Source organism: Nicotiana attenuata, unplaced genomic scaffold, assembly GCF_001879085.1.
Source record: "Nicotiana attenuata strain UT unplaced genomic scaffold, NIATTr2, whole genome shotgun sequence".
Taxonomy (NCBI): Eukaryota; Viridiplantae; Streptophyta; class Magnoliopsida; order Solanales; family Solanaceae; genus Nicotiana; species Nicotiana attenuata.
In genome coordinates, this window is record NW_017671329.1 from 288,804 (window position 1) to 298,376 (window position 9,573).

The following is a 9,573-nucleotide window of genomic DNA, read 5'->3' on the forward strand; positions in this document are numbered from 1 at the left end:
CAAGAGGAGATGGAATGAGGCCCAAATATGCCCCAAAAGAGAGGAATTTTCAGCAGCCCAAATAAGCCCAAAAATAGTTTCTAGAATATATATTTAATAGTTGTTTTAATCTATGTTGACTTGCATTGGTCTATGTGTATGTTGAATACATTGGTCTTAGTGTGGGTAGTCTTCTATGCTTCTAGGGAATATAATTCTCATTTATTGAAGTTTTGACTAGCTCCTTCTTTACTACTATATAAAGGGGGGCTTGTCTTCCATTGTAGGGGGACATTGAAGATTAATATTATTATTGTGAGTTCTTTTGAACCTTTGTGAACTTTACTTTGAAGATTTATCTTGCAACCCTAACTAGTTCATAGCTTAAGGTAGTAAGATAATTTTCTTTCTTGTGATATCTTTGGTTTCTTTTGATATTCTTCGAAGGCGACTAGTTTCTTTTACTAGTTGTTGTCGTAAGTTATTCAAACTAGAAGTCAAGATCCGAATATAGTTCTTGATTAGCTTATCTCTAGTGAAGGCAATTGGTTTCATAACCAACTTGTTGTCATTAGGATCTTGTCAAAATCTAGATTAACATAATCTCGGGGTTCTTGGACCTTTCCTTGAATTTCAACATATCTAGCTTATTTTTCTTGCTCCGCTTGCATTTCTTTGCTACTTCCGCATTTCATCAACTTATTTTCTTCAAGTTCTTGGATCTCCCAACCTTTGTGTTATCACGTATACTTCCTATTATCGGAGAGGGACTTTTTCCATTATTTATCCTATTTCCGATCGGACCTTGCCCTTGCCAATTCCTTTTCTATCCCTATATTAGAATTAGCCCGACTTGCCATTAGAGTGTTCTTTCAGACGTTGAGAGGAAGGGGCCCGCGGACACACCATCAGAGCTAGATTTAGCTTAGGATCGGTCAATTGCCCCAACCCCATCATCGAATGAGGTTAAGTGCGCCTTTCGGAGACTTTGATAAAGAATCTAAGAAAACAGATGAATGCTTCTTATATGCATTTGTTGCTCTTTGTACATCAATAAGTGGTTGGGAATATTGTAGACCAGTAGTAGTGGTTGATGGGACATTCTTAAAGACAACCTACAGGGGAATTATGCTGACAGCAAGCACAATGGATGCAGCAGGTAAAATTGTAGTTATTTTGTAGTTATTTTGTAGGCAGTTTATAAATTGTAGATACATTGTAGATTCTTTGTAGATATATTGTAGTTTATATGTATTTGTGTTTTTATATGCATTTTCAAAGCTGCCAGTTAATTATTTTTTTACTAATAATGTAGGTACAATATTGCCTTTGGCATATGCTGTGGTTGATTCGGAAAACGACGCATCGTGGAAGTGGTTTTTTGAGCAATTCAAGCAAGCATATGGTGAAAGAACTTCAATGTGTGTTGTTTCATATAGGAATGAGAGAATCCTGAAGGCAACATCAATTGTCTATCCGGACGTGCCACACTACTCTTGCGTGTGGCATATTTGGACAAATATAAGGGCAAAGTTCAAGAAGGGTCATCTACAATTAAATGAATTGTACTTTGCTACAGCAGGGTCATACACTCTGGATGAATTTAATGAAAGGATGTCGAAGATTGAAGAGATAGACCCTCGTGTTAAATCATACCTCTATGATATTGGCTATCATAGATGGTCAAGAGTACATGCAACGGTGAATAGAACTTGGACTATGACATCAAACATTGCAGAGTCGTTGAATGCTGTAACAAAATATGCAAGAGAGCTGCCAATATTTGACCTATTAGAGTATATGAGGACACTTCCTGAACGTTGGACGAAAGAGAAGTTGTTGAAGTCAAAGGGTACTTTCACATACCTTGGGTACAAATTCAACAAAGAATTGGAGAAAAACAATACATTATCTCAGAAACTTAGGGTAAGATCTGTTTATTTTGTGCAGAAAAATAATATTTTAATATATAGCGTTTCCAGATTGTAGATAAATTGTAGACAAGTTGTAGTTAATTTGTAGATGGTAGAACATTTGTAGAAAAATTGTAGATAATCTATTATTATGATTGTAAATATTTTTCTTTCTGTTTGTTATGTAATTGTAGGTGAGGGCTTCAACAGATCATATCCATACTGTGATAGATAGTGTGAAGCGGTACATTGTATGTCTTGAAAGCAGGAAATGTACTTGTGGCCAGTTCCAACTTGATGAACTTCCATGTGCGCATGCTTTGGCAGCTTTAAGGGATAGGAATGAAGGATATGAAAACTATTGCTCTCCGTATTACACAAGGGAGAGCCTACTGCGTACATATGAAATACCAGTAAATCCCCTTCCTGATGAAAGCAAATGGAATGTGCCACAACATATATCTGATGAAGTAGTAAATTCACCTACGGGAGAGAAAAAGCAGCCAGGAAGACCTCAAAAGGAAAGATACAAAACATATGATGAACTAAAGTCAAAGAAGTACAAGGTGTCATGTGGAAACTGTGGAGGTGAAGGGAATAACAAAAGATCTTGCAAGAATGCACCCAAAAAAAAATATCATGTAGTTAGGATAGTATTTCAAAATAATTGTTAGTGTGTTCAAGTTAACAGAATTTTGTGTGTAATCGTTTAAGATTTTAAAGATTAAAAATGTAGTTAACTTTAATTTGTTTCTGTGTTTGTTAACATATTTTTCTGTATTGTGGCAAGCATCTACCTCCATTTTTTACATTATGTACATAGCAATTAATATTTATTATCTACAATATAACTACAAGTTTAAAAAATTAATTTAACTTGAACTGGCAGTTATATACAGAAATTAAATATAACTGGAGGTAAATCCCTACAAATTATATATATATTCAACTATAAAATTATATACTATCTCAACATTCAATGTTTCCAGATTGTAGATAATTTGAAGTTTTTTTGTATATTACTTTATATTCTGACAACATAATAACTACAATTAAGATAATGAAGAACAAGTACAGTAAATATTAAACAACTGGAGATAAAACCACCAAGTTATGTTCAAGTAAACTACTAAAATGGATAGAATCCCAAGTCTCCAAGTGGGCCCTCTTGGCCTTAACTAAACAAAAGGTCTGCTACAATAAAAACACAAAGGAATTATTCAGAAAGTTGTGTACTATACTTATCCTACAAACTGGCATCAACTAAATTACATATACATGACACTACTTCTTCTTTCTCTGTACTCTTGTTTTCTCATTTAATGCAGGTGCACCCTTCCTCCTTGCTAGTCTGCCTGTAACCTCACTTTCACTGATTGACCCATCTTCCTATTTTTTTGTAGCATAATCCCATAGAAGCGCTCCATAGCGTCTACGATGTTGGTCAATATCAGAAAGGTCTTCTGCGGGAATTGACAAATCTCCAAGGCTAACATACTCCGCAAAGGCAGCAACAAATACACCACAATCGCTGCAGAATACAAAATTTAAAAAATATTTACCAAATGATTAGAAATAAAAAAAGAATTAAATGCATAGAAAGAGGGAATAGATTTTTTACAGTGATCCTTCTTTTTGCTGTGGAATCTCTCCAACGAGCCACTGAATATTAAGAGGGTCGGTAACTGATTTTTCGATGTATGCCTTTGTTGTCTTGAAGTTAATGTCTTTACGCTTCCCATAGAAACCAGTGCATGACAAATACAAAGGGATAATAACAGAAAATTTATCGACACAGAATTCAACAACTTGATGGTTGTGTGAAGAGACCATGGAATCATACGCATAAATTTGCCTGTCTGCAATGTCGAAAATAATCAACACCCAATGGAATTTTTCTACAATATTGACGGGCATGATCACATAGTCAACTTCATCCCATGCAACATTGGCAAGTAGTCTATACCCCAAAATATATTCTGCAACAACATCTTGGGGTTTAACAACAGAATACCTCTTTTCTGGAGGTGAATTTATGAACTGTTCATAAATTTGTTTTATCCTGGTCTTGAACACACAATCCGTTGTGGTAAACCTGGTACTGTTATTGGGGCCATACTTGCATCTTTTTCTCAAGTAATACATTAAAACATTAATGTGCTGCAACCAAAAATAATTGGCATATAAACAGCAAGTCAACTTCAAATAATCTACATATAACTACATTATAACTACAATTAACTACAAAACAGAAACAAAAATATAAAATGATGTCTAAGAACAGTTCTACAATTTAAACTACAAAACAGCATTTAGAATTATGTCTACATCATATCTACAATTTATACTACAAGTCATCTTCATATATTATAGATATCTATAAAATAAATACAATTAAACTACAAAACAGAAGACAAGATATCTACAAATCATATATTGGAAATAGACTCCTTGATATTTAACGAGTCATTGAGGACTTGACCGGGGTGAGCCAGGGAATAGAACCATTCCTTCTTATCAACATTTTCCACTCCAAGGTCTAACCAAGGCTTAATTTGGTTATCCTTTATGGAAAACAGAGCCTTCCTCCTGTGACAATAAATAAATGACAAAAAAAATAGTAGATTGAATTAGATATGTAAAAGATAAATGCCGAAAAACAATTGTCAAATTATGCATTCATCCTTTTTGAACCTTTGTCAATAGAGTGGTATAACCACTTGCTGAAGTTCTCTAAAATATCCGGATCTACATTTTCACCAATAACAGTAGTAAAAGGGTGCTTTCGGTAGAAAATTTTAGGTCCAACAGAACTGCTGCCCCCAGAACTGTATAGAGGGATAAATGGTGATCGGGCATGCTTTCCCGGATGCCTTGTTCTCCCCAGATGCATAGGTGTTGCATCTTCATGTATGGGCTCGCCAAACATAACCAACTGGGATAAGTTGTCAGGCAACTCAAAATCATCTAGTGTGACCCCATTCTTCTCAACTCCTGATCCTTCTGAATCACCTAGATCAACATACTCTGCATCTGCACCTTCATTGTCATCTTCCTCGATGACCTGCTCGGTCTGAGCTGCTACTGTCACTCCGTGAATTGGGGACTGTGCATTGATATCTTCCATCACTGTAACACAATTCATATCTTACTTAACAAGAAAGTTGAAATTTATAAACAACAAGAAAATATCTCTGAATGACAGTACGATACCTGCTTTGTCTTCATCAGCTGCAACTTGAAAATGTGTATTTCCATCACCATGTGATGGAAGATTTTCTTGACCGACTGCACCTTCAACATGTTCTGTTTTATAATTGAAAATGGTAAATAATACTGGATAATGGTGGATTGAAAGTTGTAGCATATATACTATTAAAATTATAGATAATTTGTGGATAAGTGTAGATATGTTGTAAATTCATTGACACAAATTGTAGATACTTTGCAGGTATTTTTTAGATACATGTTTTGATGGTGCTGGCCTGCACTTGTTCCCCAATATTGAACTGAAAATGCTCATTGTTGAAGTCTTTTTGTTGGTCATTGTTTTTTGTTGAACTGCCAGCAAACTGAATATTCTATGTTAGCTTGTATATATTTTTTCGTATGTCTAAATTATTTTGCTATAAAAATAAAAGTCAGATCTTACCTTTGCATCATCTTGCACATTTCTACTGTTTATCATTTGCAAAACAGTCTGCACAGACTCATGTATAAACACTCGAAGGCTATCGAGTTCTACAAAGACAGCTTTCGTAAAATCTTCAAGCTTTCTATCAACCTACAAGTTACAATATAGTAAGTTGTTAACTTCATAATATGTCCTAACATACAATGCAAAAACATATGCAATTATGTAAAGATATATATCAGAATTTATAAATTTGTACATATTTGGTAGACATTTTATGAAATGTAGATATATTGTAGATAAAATGTACATATATTGTAGTTTATATGTATTACCTGCTCAATTCCTTTTTCTACTTTACTGATCTTCTCAGCAATAGACTCTTGTCCTCTTCTCCATCTGTTTGTTTGGGTTCCAATGTAAGAGGATCAGCATTGGGAACCTCAGATGTTTGTTCACCTTCTTGAACGTTGTACTCAATTTTGTCGGGCAAAATCAGAATTCGATCTCTTCTCCAGATTCAACTATGTTGGTAAACTGTATGAGGAAAAATAAATTAGTTTGATCAAGGCAGAAAATGTAGAATACTTGTAGATATGTTGAAGGTAAATGTATAATCGTAATAAAAGAAAGTATACCTTTATCCACTCAGGCTTTATCATCTTCTCTTCAAAGGCAGCTAACCAAATCAGTCCCTTAGTAGCTGACCTTCTTAATATGCGAGGAATTGAGTTAGAACACCTCGTAGCTAGATCAGTGCTGACAGTAGAGCAATACTCATAAACCCATACTTGCAATGCTAGCGAGCATCCCCGTATGAGATAAGAATGTACATACGGATTTAGTCTGTGCCTAACAGATTCCATCATCTGGGCGAAAGATTTAATACCCCATGGGTATGACTCATACTGCCCAGATTCTACCAAATAGAATCTAAAGTGATCTACAAAAGAAACATGATCTTTGTCCAAAGGACAAATGAAAAATTCTAAAAGATAAAGGATGCACAACTTCACCGCATCCTCATCGTTTACCCAGGATCTAGTGGTTACTATCTGTTTCAAATAAGACTTCTCCACTCTTAATTTGTTAGGAAAATAACTGCTCATTATTTTGCTAACATAAGTGGAGTATAACCAAAATCAGTAACCTGTGTAACACATCTTAGACCAGTAATTAATGCAAACTCACGCAATCCAAAATTTTGATGTTTCACCTTTAACTGTACAGAAAAATATGATTCATTGGATTTGGTCAATTCATACTTCATCAGAAGATGAATGGATTGGTTTTGCATGCATATGGTGGGAAGAGACAGTAAGTATCCAAAACACGTCTTTTTGAAAAGATTCAAACCATTTGAGGATAGAAGCTCTTTAATCTGGCTAGGAATGCTAGGATCACACAAAGTGTTGAATCTAAGCACCCCATAATCAACATTATGTGGGGCAAAAAACTGTCCATTCTGCACAAATAATAAATTAATTCACATTAATAAAATTCATAAAAAAGGATAAATTCATCTACATATTATCTACAATATAACTACAAATGATTATATAATATCTATAATTTAAAGCATTTTCTACAAAAGGGAAGCAACAACAGATAACTACAATTCTGCTTCAAATAGTAGTAGTTACCTAACAGTATAACTACAAAATATCTAAAATTATAAAGGCAGAACATCACAACTACAAATAATCTTCAAAATTAAGACAATTAATCTACACTTGTCTAAAACACGTATAACACAGATTTTACCATCCTAAACCAAACAAAAAAATTAGAAAACAAGCTAATAAATGTTTACCTTCGCCAATGATTGGTTCCGAACAATTTTAGGGTGTTTTTTTGAATGTTTCTTCATTTTTAGATTTTTCGAACCAGGAGACACCTTTGATTTCTTTCCTGTTCGAAGATTAGGGACCTCTTCTACAAAGTCGTCGTCTACAGAAATCTCTTTTCCTTTTCTTTTGACTTGTTTGACTGGTGTAGAAGTTTCTCCAACAACTACATCAAGTTTTTTTTTTGCTTCTCATTTCGGCTCTGATTTGTCGGGGAGAGGAACTATGACTACTCTCTGTAATTGCATGTGGAGATTTGCCTTGTTTTTTGGGTGATTTTGGGGATAAAACACCCAAATCAAAGGATGGTATATCAGCTACTGCTGGTTTTTTAGGACTCTTTTTCGAAGCTTTGTTGTTCTTCATTGATGAACTTCAACTGGAGTAAAATGTGGAACCAATTTGTTTAAAGGGTTTCTTCAATTTTCTGTGAATTTAGAGGGAAATTGGGTGGTTTCAGAAGAAGGACAATGGTAAAAAGAACGTGGGTATGGGTAAAAATAACGTGGGTACGGGGCTGAGGGGTTAGGAGAGAGAAAGTGAGGGATGAGTGAAGATACTGGAATTAAACGGAAATCCTTTAATTAAGGAGTAAAAAATATCTCATTAATTATATCCTTAATTAGTTATGGTATAGAAATGGTAATTTGGTATACTAAGAGTAATTAAGTCAAACCTTAAACATTGAGGGTAAAAAAGTTTCTTATGTGACATAGGAATATAAAAATTCAATGATTAAATTCAAGAAACTACAACAAGGAAATGTGTTGTGTGCTCAATCGATAAGATGATGACCAAATTTAGATATTATCTATACGTAGGGAGGCAAAATTGCAATTTTCTCTTTTTTGTTTCGTGAGAATTTGGTTTTATACAGTCATTGTATCTTTTTAAATTTTTATTTTTACTCTTTCTTTGTTTGGAACTTTGACATCTTGACATTGTTTAATGAGATGGAATGATAGGACAATTTTAATAATTTTTATATATATAAATGTACCCATCAGGTAAGCCATTGATGCTACTGTTAGAAAATTCTTCCCATTTTAAATTACCTAGTTTGACATAATTTTGATTTTAATGAAGAATATTCCAAGAGATTAGTCATTAGAATTGACTAGATATGTGCTGAAAATAACCACAAAACCATTTACAATTTTCTTAACACAAAGAAAGTTAATAGCAAAGGCATAACATCATGGTCCAATTAGATATGTAATAAAAGGCAAGCCAGTGCATTAAGCTCCCGCTATGCGCGGGGTCCGGGGGAAGGACCGAACCACAAGGGTCTATTGTACGCAGCCTTACCCCGCATTTCTGCAAGAGGCTATTTTCACGGCTCGAAACCGTGACCTCCTGGTCCCATGGCAGCAACTTTACCGGTTGTCACACCTCCTTTTTCCTACACCTGTGAGGGTGTAAAGGAGTTTTTCCAATTAAAGGACAATCGGAACGGGATTTATTATTAATATTCAGAGTCGCCACTTGGGAGATTAATGGTGTCCCAAGTCACCGGTTGAATCCCCATCCGAGGAAATTATGACTCTGTTAACAGTCCGCGAACCAGAAATCTGAGTAAGGAATTCTGTTAACCTGGGAGAAGGTGTTAGGAATTCCCGGGTTCCGTGGTTCTAGCACGGTCGCTCAATTGTTGTATTTGATTTTATCTGATTTCAAAACATGTCCAAACTCATGTGCTTTTATTAGTAAACCGCTTTTATTATTTTTTTATTTTTAATAAGAATTGCAACGTCGTGAAAATGCATCTCGAACCACGTCGCACCAGTGCACCCGTGATTGTTAACACATTTCGACTTCGTTGAGATTTGGATTTGGGCCACATAAATGTGCACCCACTTTTAGGAAGGTAATATTATTAAAATACGCGCCTAAAGCAACTACGAGTTTATTATATTTGGGGAAGACCGTGAAATTCGCTAAATGGTCCGCCCGAATTCTAAGCATTTTATATAGCATCTATTGAGGGCCCCGCGATTTATATATTTGCTTAGCGAGGCTCATCTCATTTATTTTAATGTCGACCTAGAAGAACTATGATTTTTCTATTAAGTATTGTCTCTACTAATAAGAGAAGGCCCCAATTAATTAGTATGTCCATGTATTATTGCCATGGTATTCAAATAGGTGTTGAACTTAAACAAAATAGCCCCAAGGAAATGTTCAGTTTTGTGGGCCTTAA